At 52.7% G+C, this 14727-nt stretch overlaps 1 protein-coding gene across 2 annotated transcripts in view; it reads right to left on the bottom strand.

Annotated features, from left to right (window-relative positions):
* The window catches only part of CDK14 (cyclin dependent kinase 14), a 77722-nt gene that overhangs the window by 46584 nt on the left and 16411 nt on the right, over nucleotides 1-14727 (bottom strand). The window contains exon 1 of one of the 2 annotated variants that reach the window (XM_038767530.1): nucleotides 738-1282. The exons of the other annotated variant lie outside the window; for it this stretch is intronic. The gene's annotated coding sequence lies outside the window, so the exon portion shown is untranslated. Of the gene's footprint in view, nucleotides 1-737; nucleotides 1283-14727 lie in introns of those variants that run through there. 2 annotated transcript variants of the gene reach the window in all.

The following is a 14727-nucleotide window of genomic DNA, read 5'->3' as shown; positions in this document are numbered from 1 at the left end:
ACAGCGGGACAGGTGAGAACGAGGTACAGTGAGGACATTAGCGGCAGAGGAGCGGAGGGTGCAGGCTGGGCTGTAGAAGGAGAGAAGGGAGGTGAGGTAGGAGGGGGCGAGGTGATGGACAGCCTTGAAGCCGAGAGTGAGGAGTTTTTGCTTGATGCGTAGGTAGAGCACTGGTGAGCAAGCACGACGAGCATGGAAGAAGGCAGGTGAACATGGGCAAGCAAGCACAGGTGAGCACAGGAGAACACAGGTAAACTTGGGTGAGTAAGCATGGCTGGACACAGGGGAGTGAGCCCAGGTGAGCATGGGAGAGTGCAGGTGAGCTCGGTGAACACGGGCGAGAATGGTGAGCATGGGCAAACACGGACAAACACAGGGGAGCGCAGGTGACTGTGGGGGAGCATGTGCATGCCCAGGCAAACACTGCAGGGCCATTCCCCATCGGCTCCCCCTGGGGTCAGTGCTCCCACAGCCAAAGTGGTGCTGGGAGACCGGGGGAACTGCCAGAGCTCCCAGACTTCTGGGACAGCACACTCAGTGGCTGCAGGTCCAAGCCCGGGAATGATGGGAACATTCCCTGGGAAAGGGGAACGAAGAAACCCCGAGAAGCCTGGAATCAATCATCTCCCTCCTAGGATGTAAGCGTGAAGGGGCGCGGATGAGGCCCTCTTCCCAATCTCCCCCCTTCCCCCACACTCCTCCCAGGCCCCCATGGGCCGGCGCCAGCTCCATCTCACCGCTCTCTGCAGTCCCCCAGGCTGGAGTCACCCCCAACTCTCCAGCATGGACGCTAGCGACACGTTTTCAGGGTCAGCCCGCTCCCAGCTCGGCCGCCGGCTCGTGCCAGCTCGGAGAAGGGGGCGGTGGCGGCAGTGGAGGCGGGAAGCCCGGCTGGCCGCTTAAGCTCCTGGGGCTGGAGGGGCCCACGCCGCAGCTAAGCACAAAGGAGCAGGAGAGTCTGGATTCCCGTTCTCCCCCAGGAAGCCGGCTCCTGCCGGGCGGCTTCCCTCAGCCAGCTTGGGGATTGCAGGGATGGCCTGCAGGCGGCCGGGCTAGCCAGGGGAGCCCTGAGGAAGCTGGCTGTCCAGAAGCAGAGGCGGCAGCATCGGCAGGAGCAGTAACGGCAGCGGATGCGGTGGAGACGTTGCAGCCCAGGACGCACACAGACACAGTGAAGGCAGCGCCGCACCCCCCTCCCCGCCGGTCCCCGGGCTCTGGCCAGCTGGGCTGGACCACCGACCACCGGCGGTGGCGGCAGCGGCGACGGTAGCAGAGGCAGCAGTGGTGGTGGTGGCAGCAGCAGCGGCGGCAGCAGCGGCGGCAGCAACAGCAGCAGCGGCGACAGCAACAGCAGCAGAAGCAGCCACGGGTGACTTCATCGGGGCGGAGGGGCCGGCGTACACGCCCATCCCCACGGTGGCAGGCTCTCGGCAGCAGCAGGGACAAAAGCCCCTCAGGACTAGGGGGAGGACCAGTGGGGGTCAAAGTTCACACTCCATCACTTGACTTAACCAAGGATGCCCAAGAGAGTGTGTGTTTGTGTGTGGGGGCGCGCATGCACGTGCATGTACACAGGCACATGTGCACACCCACCACCCCCATCCAGGGAATGAGCCAGTCAGGCCCACCGCCACCCTAGTGCAGCTTCCGCCGCGGAATGGGCAGGGGGCCCAGCTGGGGCTGGGGTTTCACCTCCACTGTCTGGCTGGATGCCCCCTCCCCCCTGCCGCCCAGGTCACCCCAGTCTACGACCACGATGGCTCCATCGCCTCCCAGAGCCCCATCTGATTGCTTGCCCTGCTGCGGGAGGCAGGGGGTCAGGGGCGGGGGGCCGGGGAGGTCCGAGAGCGGCAGCACAGCCCGGTCCCGGCCAGCATCGCAGACCAGCAGGCAGGAGGTGGCCGAGAGAACCCTGGGCCAGGCATCTGTCCGCACCCGGGGTCCGAATCGGAGCCGGAACTTGGCCGGCCCGAGCCCTGGGGTCAGAAAGGTCAAGGCCTCGACCTATTGGGGGGTCAGCGCTGGGGTCAGAGCTGGACTCAGACACAGCCTGAATTGTCTTCCTTCACATGTTCTCAGTAGCTGTATAAATCTAGCTAAAGCAAACATACACATACCCCTGCCACGTTTAATAATAATAATAATAATAATGGCATTTATTAAGCGCCTACTATGTGCAAAGCACTGTTCTAAGCGCTGGGGAGGTTACAAGGTGATCAGGTTGTCCCACAGGGGGCTCACAGTCTTAATTCCCATTTTACAGATGAGGTAACTGAGGCACAGAGAAGTTAAGTGACTTGCCCAAAGTCACACAGCTGACAATTGGCGGAGCAGGGTTTTGAACCCATGACCCCTGACTCCAAAGCCCGTGCTCTTTGCACTGAGCCACACTGCTTCTCTATTTATGAAGCAGACACACCCACACCCTACCACCACCCTCTCTGGCAGGCACCCAGACATGCGTGTGTGCACAAGCAAACATGTGTGTCCCCAGATTTCGGTGCACTCGCCCACAGCCATCATGCCCTCACCCAGTTTCTGCGCAACTTTCTTTGGCAGCTCCCTGTGAATGTTACCCTCTGGCCCCAGGAACCCCTTCTTGTTCCCAACATGGGTTTAGGGCTTCCTCTGGGCTCTGAACTCTGGAGAAAGGTGCAAGGGCCCTGCATCCACATGGCCCACAGCTACCTGGGGGAAGAACAGACTTTCTGGGAAAGCAGCAGTCAGGCAGGCAAGTCAGGAAAAACCACCCAAGCCACCACATCCTTCCCTGTTGGATGGAACGGTCTTCAGGCTCCAACGTGCTCCCGCAACGAAGAACCTGGTTGGAAGAGTCAGAACCTACCCGACGCTCCAACAGTTGGTCCAGGGACTCCCATCCCTCTGTTTCCAACATTCCAGCGGTTGTTTCAGGGAGGCCCTGTTCCCATTCCCTATGTTCCAACGGTCGTTACAGGAGATTCCACCCTTCTCCCTCATTCCTAGCATTCCAACAGTCATCACAGGAAACCAGTCCCCATTCCCAATGTTCTAACAGTCATTCATTCATTTAATCATCTTTACTGAGCATCTACTGTGTGCAAAGCACTGTACTAAGCACTTGGGAGAGTATAACAATAAACAGACACATTCCCTGCCACAATGAGCTTACAATCTATAGGGGGAGTCTATAGGGAATTCCACTCCCTCATTCCCAGTGTTCCATCAGTCATAGGGATCCCATCTCCAATTGTTCTAACAGTTGTTACAGGTGACTCCGCTTCCGTTCCCAATGTTCTATTGGTCAGTTTTGGGGGTTCACCTCCTATTTCCAGTGTTTTCAGGGTTGTTATGGGGATTCCGCCACTGTTCCCAATAGTCCAGTAATAAAAATGACAATAACAGTGGTACTTGAGAAGTGGCGTGGCCAGTAGAAAAAGCCCAGACCTGGGTTCTAATCCTGGCTCTGCCACTTGTCTGCTGTGTGACCTTGGACAAGTCACTTAACTTCTCTGTGTCAGGTTACCTCATCTGCAAAATGGGGATTAAGGAAGACTGTGACCCCCAAGTGGGAGAAGGACTGTGTCCAACCTAATTAGCTTGAATCTACCCCAGTGCTTAGTACAATGCCTGGCACAGAGTAAGCTCTTTAACAAATACCAAAAATATTTGTTCAGTGCTTACTATATGCCAAGCACTGTACCAAGCACTGGGGTAGGGACAAAATTTTCAAGCAGGATTCAGTACCTGTCCCACATGGGGCTTGGTCTAAGTAGGAAGAAGAACAGATATTTTATCCCCATTTTACAAATGAGGAACCTGAGACCCTGAGAAGCAAGGTGACTTGCCTAAGGCCATATAGCAGGCAAGGAGCAGGGCTAGGATTAGGACCCTAATTATTTATAACGGCTATTACATATTATTATTATTAACTATTAATAATTATTGTAATTATTAATTAATAATAGTTATGATTAATATTTATATTATTTATTTTACTTGTACGTATCTATTCTATTTATTTTATTTTGTTAGTATGTTTGGTTTTGTTCTCTGTCTCCCCCTTTTAGACTGTGAGCCCACTGTTGGGTAGGGACTGTCTCTATATGTTGCCAACTTGTACTTCCCAAGGGCTTAGTACAGTGCTCTGCACACAGTAAGCACTCAATAAATACGATTGATTAGTTGATTGATTGACCCAGGTCCTCTGACCTCCAGGCCTGTGCTTTTTTCCACTAGGCCACAAGCTGCTTCTAACAGCTGTAACTGAGGATTCCACGCCCCCCCTCACTTCCCCGGGGCCTCAACCTTCCCAACATTCTCCAGGTTGTTAGAGGGGATTCCGCTCCCCCTCCCCTCATTCCCAACATTCTGAAGTTTGGGAAGGAATGCTTCTGCTCCGCGTGCAGCCGAGGAGAGGGAGAGCTTCTCTCAGAGACTAGGAGGATCAGGGGTGGGGGGCTCCCTGGGGAGTCCCAATGGCAGGGATAAACCAGTGACAGAGACCATTCCTCCCCGCCAAAGTCCGGCTGGCCCCAGAGAGACCACCCATCAGACCACCCGCCGCTGGAACCTCTGTTTTTAGACACTGGCCAGGAAGCCCAAACCAGGCAGAGGCCCCTCCGCCCAGATGGCGAGGGGAAGAACCAGTCTGGGGGTCGTGTGGCCAGTCTAAACGGGCCAGCCTCTCTTGCGGGTGGCCGGGGAGAGTGTGCCGCTCTGGCAGCTAGCACCAAGGCCCGGAGCCCATCCTGACAGCCAGGCGAGCCAAGGATGCCACCCGCCAGGGCGGGACCTCATCTATCAGTGCTGCTGGGACCCACAGCGGAACTGGGCTCGGAGGAGACCCTGACTGAGCCCTGCTACGGATGGAGTCTGGGGTAGGGCTTGGGAAGGGGAGGGAGCCGGGTTCCGGGCAGGGGGCAAGGTGGACAGTGGGTGATCCCAGATGGGGAGGGGATGGGATCTGGGAGCCACCTCTCTGTCGCCAGGAGTGGGGACAGGAGTTACGGAGCACCTTTATGAGGGCAAAAGAGCAGTGATGTTCCTCAGATCCTCTCCTAGAGCTCTATCGCCCTTCAGCCCAGTGGCGGCCTCCAAAGCAAGTCAATCAAAACTGCCCCAGAGCCCTGCTACTGCTGCTCTTGCTGCTACTGCTGGAGGCAGCTCCGCCCCAGGCCTCTGCCCTCAAGGATCTTACAATCTATGGGGAGGGAAGGCAGAGACAAGCAGAGGACAACTTCCAAACATACAAAAGATACGTGAGTGAAAGCCTAGATATTAAGGACAATAAACAAAGAATCAATGAACTGGCAGATACCTGACACATAAAGAAATGGCCTTCTAAGTGCCAAGGTGCCTGGTGGGGTGCCAGGGCCAGGGTAATCCGGGACGGCCTCCTGGAGATGGCTTCTTAGGAGGCTTTGAAGGCGGAGAGGAGCTAGAGACGGGGTGGGGGTGGGGGGGGGGAGATCTTGGCCGGAAAACTTGAGCTTCTTCTCCTTGGAGGGGAGGGGAGAGTCACCATCTGGAGCCTGGCACTCCTCCCACAGCCTGAAACACGTGGTCTGCCCCGGGGGGCCGGGGCGAGGAGGGGAAGAGAGATCCACCATCTGGATCCTCCCGCACCCTGGTACACGTGGTCCGTCCCGGGGGGAACTGGGGGGCTGATTTCACTGGGGTGGAAGGGGCCGGGTCCGACTGCATTGGGAATTTCCTGACATTTGTCTGCCAGGATGTAGGGCTTTTAACTTATTTGAAAAACGGTAATTCACTCAACTGAAGAATCAAATATTTGCCTGGAAACACACAGAGGCGATCGCAGCAAACTCTGCCAGCTCCCTCCCCCACGACCCCCACCTCCCCCCACACCCACCCCATTTAGTCCCCATTCACTGTGGTAAGAAAACACTCCTTCCGTGGCACAGCCGATGTGACCCCTGACCCCAGAGGGAGGGAGGGGGAGCAGGGGCGAAGGAGGGTGGGGAGGGAGAATAGAGGCCACAGCCGGCAAGAGGCAGCTGGAGCCATTATCAAATAACCACCCAGTCTTGCATCGCCTCAAGAAATGCCTGCTGGCTTTTCTCCATAATTCTTCCACAAAAATCTCTCTTCTCAGGCCCCAGGAAAGGACTTCCAACACCCGCCTCCAGAACTCCACTTGTCAATTCACTGTACTAAGCGCTTGGGAAGTACAAATCGGCAACATACAGAGACGGTCCCTACCCAACAACAGGCTCACAGTCTACAAGGGGGAGACAGACAACAAAACAAAACAAGTAGACAGGTGTCAATACCATCAGAATAAATAGAGTTATAGCTATATAAACATCATTAATAAAATATAGTAAATATGTACAAATAAAATAGAGTAATAAATATGTACAAATATATACAAGTGCTTTGGGGAGGGGAAGGGGGTCAATCAATCAGTCAGTCATTCATTCACTGACCAGGATTTTTACTCCATCAATCATTAAGTCATTCATTCAATCATATTTATTGAGCGCTTACTGCATGCAGAGCACTGTACTAAACACTTGGAAAGTACAATTCAACAACAAAGAGAGACAATCCCTAACCACGACGTGCTTACAATCTAGAAGGGGGGAAGAGATATCAAAACAAGTAAACAGGCAACAATAGCATCAATATAAATAAATAAAATTATATATATATATATATATATACACACACACACACACCAAAACAAGTAAACATGCATTAATGTAAATAAATAGGATTATAGATATGTACAAATACACACAAGTGCTGTACTGGTGTAGAACAAAGGGAGCAAGTTGGGGGAAATGGGGAGGGGAGGTGGAACTCAGGAAAAGGGGGGCTTAGTCTGGGAAGGCCTCTTGGAGGAGGTGAGCCTTCAGTAGGGCTTTGAATGGGGGAGGTGTGATTGTTTCACAATAGCAGTGTCACTCATTCACTGAACGGGATTTACTGAGCACCCACCGGAGGCAGGGTGCGGTCCCTGGGGCTGCCTGCTGACCAGAGCCCCCCAGCCCGGACGCTACAGAGAAGCGGACAGTCTAATGGGGGAGGCCGCCAGGCATAAACGGAGAGAGGAACACCAAGGGAGCGGGAAGATGGTCAGACAGACGGATAGACGGAGTTGAAGATTGGATCTGGACCCAGACACCGGGGTGGCTATCAAGAGAGAAGAATGAACAGACATCGACGCGACACATGGATGGCCAGCCAGGCCTCAGGCGGGATCCCACCAGCCACTGTGGCAGACGGCCCCCATGCTGATGGCTCTGCTCCCTTTCCTCATCCACGGCCGCAGGACAGAGACCGTGACAGGCTGGCGGCTTGGCTGAACGCAGCAACTCAACTGGACGACCTGCTTACAAGCTCCCTTCCCCTGTCCCATCCTGCCTGACTCTGAGGCCAGGTTCAGAAGCTCCTGGGGGCCCCGCTGCACCTGAGCCCCGGGAATGGCTAGAGTCACCCCGGAACCCCAAGGCTTCACGAAGCACTGCACTTGCAGGTGGGCCAATGGTCTCTTCAATCTCTCTAGGAGATGCCGACTGACGTGGGACTTCCAGGGGAAGTGGAGGCCAGCCCAAGGGGAAGGGCATGGACCCTTAGCCCATGGTAAGGACGAAGCACAAGAGAAGCAGTGTGGCTCAGTGGAAAGAGCACGGGCTTGGGAGTCAGAGGTCATAGATTCAAATCCCAGCTCTGCCAATTGTCAGCTGTGTGACTTTGGGAAAGTCACTTAACTTCTCTGTGCCTCAGTTACCTCATCTGTAAAATGGGGATTAAGACTGTGAGCCCCACGTGGGACAACCTGATCACCTTGTATGCCCCCTAGTGCTTAGAACAGTGCTTGGCACATAGTAAGCGCTTAACAAATGCCATCATCATCACCCACTGTGAGCAGAGTATAGTGCAGGGGGCTGGGGCAAGGGCACCGGAAGCAATCTAATGGGGCTGACAATCTAATGGGGAACGGGGCAGGCAGGCAGACACAGACAGATAGAGGAAGGAGCAGGAGGAAAAGGCAGGACAGGACAGAGAGGAGCAGTGGGGTGGTCAGATGAAACAGCTGAAGAACCCAATGTAGAACAGTCGGCGGGGAGGGGGAGGGGCTGAGTTCCAATTGAGAGGAATAGTGAGAACCCCTCTAGACTGTAAGTTTGGTATGGGCAGAAATGCCTGCCAACTCTGTTGTACTGTACTCTCCCAAGCGCTTAGTACAGTGCTTTGCACACTGTAAGTGCTCAATAAACATCAATGACGAAGATGAGGTGCCAGAGGTGGGACGGTACAGAGTGCTGGATAGTTAGAAGGAAGAAGCGAGCAGATATGTACCATGAAGAAAACCTCTGAAGGGCTTTGAAGCCAACTGTAAGAGGACTCAGGCAGCAGTAGCTCACAGCATGCATTTGGGCAGGGAGTTAGCTCTTTGTGGGCAAGGAATGTGTCTGCTTATTGTTACACTGTACTCGCTCAAGTGCTTAGTACAGTGCTTTGCACACAGTAAGCACTCAATAAATACAACTGAATGAACGAACAAATGAATGAATGAATGAATGAATGAATGAATGAATGATGGAGGGAGAAGCAGGAGGCAGGGAGGCCAGTGATGGCCTCCCACCAAAGCCTAGACTCAGGGAAGCAGCGGGGTGGAGGAAGAGGAACAGGGGACCCGAGGGAAGTTGGGTATGAAAAGTCAGGAGTATCAGCAGTGAAATGAAAGTGAGCGCTGGAAGACAGCGAGAGGTCCATGACGACAGCAAGGGGCAGGGAGGGTGGTCATGTTCATGATGGAGCCAGGGGGAGAGAAGAGGGGTAGCCGGCTTTGAGCCACGTGGCGTCTGAGGTGGCAGCAGGACGTCCAAGCGGAAACCTCCCGGAGGCGGGAGGAGACGCGGGATGGCTGGACGGTCAAGTGAGAGGTCGGGGCTGAAGTGGTGGATTTGGGAGACATCTGTGGAGAAGGGGGACACGAGGAGGCAACCAACTAGCCAGAATACTTGTGGGGGGGGGCAGGCGTGGCTGGGCACCGTTCCCGAGCCATCCCGGGTCTGGGTGGGTGCTCCTGGAAATGCCCACTGCGGATGTGCTATGCTCTCCCGGCGTTCCAGGAATTCTCTGCGCCTACCCCGGCCCCAGCCGACTCGGTGGGTCCCCTGACAGCATTGGGGGTCACGTCTGGCCTGGGGGAGCGACTGCGGCCCAGTGAATCCCCCACTAGACTCTAAGCTCCTGGGGGCAGGGATTATGCCTGCCAACTTGTGAGTGTGCTCTCCCGGCTGCTCAGGACAGGATGCATCACTCAGTACACTATAAGCTCTTGGAGGGCTGGGAGCCTGTCCGCCATCTCTACTGTACTCTCTCCAGCATTCAGGATAGTACTCTGCACACAGTAAGAGCTCAATAAATATCACTGATTGATTGACTGACCGGGAGCCCCTGGAGAGGACAGGAAATGTTCTCTGAAGAAAAAGAAAGGCTGAGAACAGGATGTCAGTCTACGATCACCTGTGCAGGCCCCTGGCAGCTGTACACTGTAGGCTCATTAATAATAATAATGATGATATTTGTTAAGCGCTTACTATGTGCCAAGCACTGTTCTAAGCGCTGGGGTAGATACAAGGTAATCAGCTTGTCCCACACGGGGCTCGCAGTCTTAATTCCCATTTTACAGGTGAGGTAACTGAAGCACAGATAAGTTAAGTGACTTGCCCAAGGTCACACAGCAGACAAGTGGTGGAGTCAGGGTTAGAACCCATGTCCTCTGACTCCCAAGCCCATGCTTTTTCCACTAAGCCATGCTGCTTCTCATTATGGGCAGGCCACGTGTCTACCAATTCTCTTGTATTTTCCCAAGTGCCTAGTACAGTGCCCTGCACATGATATTTGCCCAATAAAGCTTAGTGGCCTAGTAGAAAGTGGAGAAGCAGCGTGGCTCAGTGGAAAGAGCACGGGCTTTGGAGTCAGAGGTCATGGGTTCAAGTCCCGGCTCTGCCAAATGTCAGCTGTGTGACTTTGAGCAAGTCACTTAACTTCTCTGTGCCTCAGTTACCTCATCTGTAAAATGGGGATTAAAACTGTGAGCTCCCCATGGGTCAACCCAATCACCTTGCAACCTCCCCTGCGCTTACAACAGTGCTTTGCACATAGTAAGCGCTTAACAAATACCATCATTATTATTAGAAAAAGCATAGGTCTGGGAGACAGAGGACTCGGGTACTAATTCCAGCTCCATCACTTGTCTGCTGTGTGAATTTAGGCAAGTCACTTCACTTCCGATCTCTTGCCGCTCAGAAGGAACCCCCTTCCTGCCCCAAGGCTCAAGGGCTTCCGTGTTCACGGCCCCACACAGGAAGCCAACAGGGCCAGCAGGCAGCCTCCCGAAGCAAACGGCCTAGTGGAAGGAGCCCAGGCAAGGGAGTCGGACCTGGGTTCTCATCCCGACTCTGCCACCTGCCTACTGTGTGATCTTGGGCAAGTCTCGAGGAGAAAGAAGCAGCATGGCCTGCTGGATAGAACATGGGTCTGGGAGTTCGAAGGACCTGGGTTCTAATCCTGACCCCACCACTTGTCTGCCATGTGACCTTGGAAAAGTCTCAACTTCTCTGTGCCTCAGTTCCCTCATCTGTAAAATGGGGATTAATACTGTGAGCCCCGTGTGGAACTGGGACTGTATCCTACCCCATGATCTTGTACCTACCCCAGCACTTAGAACAGTGTAGAACAGTGCCTGACACATAGTAAGCAACTAAAAAATACACATTTTTATGATTACTATTATATGAAGACACTCTACTTCTCTGGGCCTCAGTTTCCTTATCTGTATCCTGGAGACGAAATATCTATTCTCCCTCCCCACTTTGTACGGTGAGTCACATGTCCTCTGTCTCATTAACCCATAACCTGGGCAAGATCCTCGACTCATCTCTCTCATTCAGCTGACGCATTAGATCTGTCACCAAATCCTGCTGGTTCTACCTTCACAACATCACTAAAATCCACCCTTTCCTCTCCATCCAAACTGCTACTATGCTGATCCATGCACTTATCCTATCCTGCCTTGACTACTGCATCAGCCTCCTCACTGACCTACTTGCCTCTTGTCTCTCCCTACTCCAGTCCCTACCTTCACACCTGCTGCCGGGATCATTTTCCTTCAAAAAAGGTTCAGCCCACATCTTCCCTCTCCTCAAAACTCTCAAGACAGTTGCCCATCTATTTTCACATCAAACAGAAACTCCTTACCAGCAGCTTTAAAGCACTCAATCAGTTCTCCTCATCAAACCTTACCTCACTGATCTCTCATAACCCAACCTGACATTTTGCTCCTCTAACATCAGCCTGCTTGAGAAGCATGGCCTAGTGGATAGAGCACAGGCCTGGGAGTCAGAAGGACCTGGGTTCTAATCCCAGCTCCACCACTTGTCTGCTGTGTGACCTTGGGAAAGTCTCAACTTCTCTGTGCCACAGTTCCCTCACCTGTAAAATGGGGATTAAGACTCTGAGCCCCACGTGGGACAGGGACTATGTCCAACCAAATTATCTTGTATCTACCCCAACAGTGCCTGGCACATAATAAGCACACAGCATGGCTCAGTGGAAAGAGCACGGGCTTGGGAGTCAGAGGTCATGGGTTCTAATCCCAGCTCTGCCACTTGTCAGCTGTGTGACTTTGGGCAAGTCATTTGACTTTTCTGTGCCTCAGTTACCTCATCTGTAAAATGGGAGTTAAGACTGTAAGCCCCATTTGGGACAACCTGATCACCACCTTGTTTCCCCCCCCAGCGCTTAGAACAGTGCTTCACACATAGTAAGTGCTTAACAAATGCCACCATTATTTATAAAAAAAAAACAAAAAAAACCCTACTCACTGTACCTCGCTTTTGCCTACCTCGCCAACCCCTTCCCCACAACCTGTACTCTTGAGTATTTGATATTCACCCCACCCTCAGTCTCACACCACTTATGTACATATCTGTAAATTATTAATATTTATGTCTCTCTCTCCCCCTTTAGACTGTAGGCTCATTGTGGGCAGGAAATGTGTCTGCCTATTCTGTTGTACCGTACTCTCCCAAACACTTAGTACAGTGCTCTGCACACAGTAAGTGCTCAATAAAGCAACGTGGCCTAGTGAAAAGAGCATGGGCCTGGGAGTCAGAGGACCAAGGTTATAACTCCATCTCCACCACTTATCTGCAGCGTGAACTTGGGCAAGCCACTTCACTTCTCTGTGCCTTAGTTCCCACATCTGCAAACTGGAGATTCAATCCATTCTCCTTCCTACTTAGATCATGAGTTCCATGTGGGACATAATTATCTTGTACCACCCCAGTGCTTAGTACAGTGCTTGGCACACAGTAAGCACTTACACACCCCAACTATTATTATTAATAAATGCCCTTGATTGACCTCCCTTGGACCTGGAACTCCCTCCTTCTTCATAGCCAACAAACCATCACTCTCCCCACCTTCAAAGCCAACCCAAAAAAAAAAAATCACATCACCTCCAAGAGGCCTTCCCTGACTAAACCCTCTTCCCCAATGCATCGGATCTGTACCTCTTAAGCACCTGGTATTTGCCCCACCCTCACCCCACAGTATTTATGTACATTTCCTTATATTCTGCCACTGGAAAGATTGACTGAATTTTCCCCCATGGGTGAAAACATAGTTACTCTAATTTGTCCCAGACTCATGGAAACCCCCTCAGGGTTGACTGGCAGCCCCTCGCTCTCGCCAATCACAGGGGTGTGTGCGCCATGGCCCACTGGGTAGGCTCTCTCCCTTGCACTGGCAATACCTCTGAGTTGGGCCACCACAAGCCTTTTATTTGCCAGCCCAATAGCTCTAAAGCCATGCAACCTGACAGCCCTGGGTTACCAGAAGGGATGGGGGACTTGATCCCCAGTAGTCTGGTGCACTGCACCTACAGGGTGTTGAATAAATGCTGTCACTGCTGCCCCCTCTGGGGGTCTTGGCAACGGAGTTCACCTACATGATTCCTGGACCACAGTGACCAGAGGGGGATCATGTCAACCACTACTCTCCTCCCCACCCTGGCTCCTTGGAAAAGAGGAGAAAAGAAAAGAGCCTCGGAGAGCAGAGCTGTGGTTTAGGGGTAAAGTGAGAAGAAGCATCAGCAGGTCCCAGAGGGATCTGGGCAGATCTATGGATGGGTATTCATGCTGGTGTCTGGGAGGAGAGTCGGGGGCATTGGGCCATCCGTGTTGGGTCACTGGGGAAGAGTCGGGGATAGAGGAGGGAGAGGTAGGGATGTTGGACACCACATGCTGGGTCAGAGTCAGGAATGGAGGGGAGAGTCAGGAGTCTTGGACAGTACGTGCTGGGTTACTGGAAGAGAATCAGGGGTGTCGGATGGTCTGTGCTGGGTCACTGAGGGGAGAGTCAGGGATGGAGACTGTAAGCTCATTGTGATAATGGAACATGTCTACCAATTCTGTTGTACTGCATTCTCATTCATTCATTCAATTCACTTTGTCATACTTATTGAGTGCCTACTCTGTGCAGAGCACTATACTAAGCACTTGGGAGAGTACAATGCAACAATAAACACATTCCCTGCCCACAGTGAGCTTACAGTCTAGGCAGGGGGAGATAGACATCAATACAGATAAATTACAGCTACGTACATAAGTGCGGTGGGGCTGGGAGTGGGGAAGAACTAAGGGAACAAGTCAGGGCAACACAGAAGGGAGTGGGAGAAGAGGAAAGGGGAGCTTAGTCAGGGAAGGCCTCTTGGGGATGTGCCCTCAATAAGGCTTTGAAAGAGGGGATAGTAATTGCCTGTCAAATTTGAAGAGGGAGAGTGTTACAGGCCAGAGGCAGGACATTGGCGAGGGGTCAGCGGCGAGATAGGTGAGATCGTGACACAGTGAGGAGGTTGGCATTAGAGGAGCCAGTGTTTGAGCTGGATTGTAGTAGGAGTGTAGGGAGGTGAGGTAAAAGGGAGCAAGGTGGTGGAGTGCTTTAAAGCCAATGGTGAGGAGGTTTAGTTTGATGCAGAGGTGGAAGGACAATCACTGAAGTTTTCTGAAGAATCGGGTGACATGTCCTGAACATTTCTGTAGAAAAATGATCTGGGCAGCAGAGTGAGTATGGATTGAAATGGGGAGAGACAGGAAGCAAGGAGGCTGATGCAATACTCTAGGCGGGATAGGATGAGTGATTGTATTAATGTGGTAGTAGTTTGGATGCAGAGGAAAGGGCGGATTTTAGTGATGTTGTGAAGGTGGGACCAACAGGATTTAGTGATGGACTGAATATGTGGGTTGAATGAGAGAGAGGAGTCAAGGATAACACCAAGGTTACGGGCTTGTGAGACAGGTAGGATGGTGACGGGAAGGTCAGGGGAGGACAGAGTTTGGGTGGGAAGATAAAAGAGATCTGTTTTGGACATGTTAAATTTTGGGTGACAGGAGGACATCCAAGTGGAGATGTCTTGAAGGCAGGAGGAAATGAGAGACTGAAGAAAGGGAAAGAGAGAGATCAGGACTGGAGATGTAGATTTGGGTATCATCCACATAGAGGTGGTGGTCGAAACCATGGGAGTGAATGAGTTCTCCAAGGGAGTGGTTGTAGCTGGAAAGTAGAAGGGGACCCAGAATTGAACTTTGAGGAACACCCACAGTTAGGGATTGGGAGGCAGAGAAGGAGCCTGCGAAGGAGACTGAGAATGAACGGGCAGAGAGATAAGAGGAGAACCAGGAGAGGACAGGGTCAGTGTTGCCA

This window comes from Tachyglossus aculeatus, chromosome 2 (genome assembly GCF_015852505.1).
Source record: "Tachyglossus aculeatus isolate mTacAcu1 chromosome 2, mTacAcu1.pri, whole genome shotgun sequence".
NCBI lineage: Eukaryota > Metazoa > Chordata > Mammalia > Monotremata > Tachyglossidae > Tachyglossus > Tachyglossus aculeatus.
This window is presented reverse-complemented; position numbering and strand designations above follow the sequence as displayed.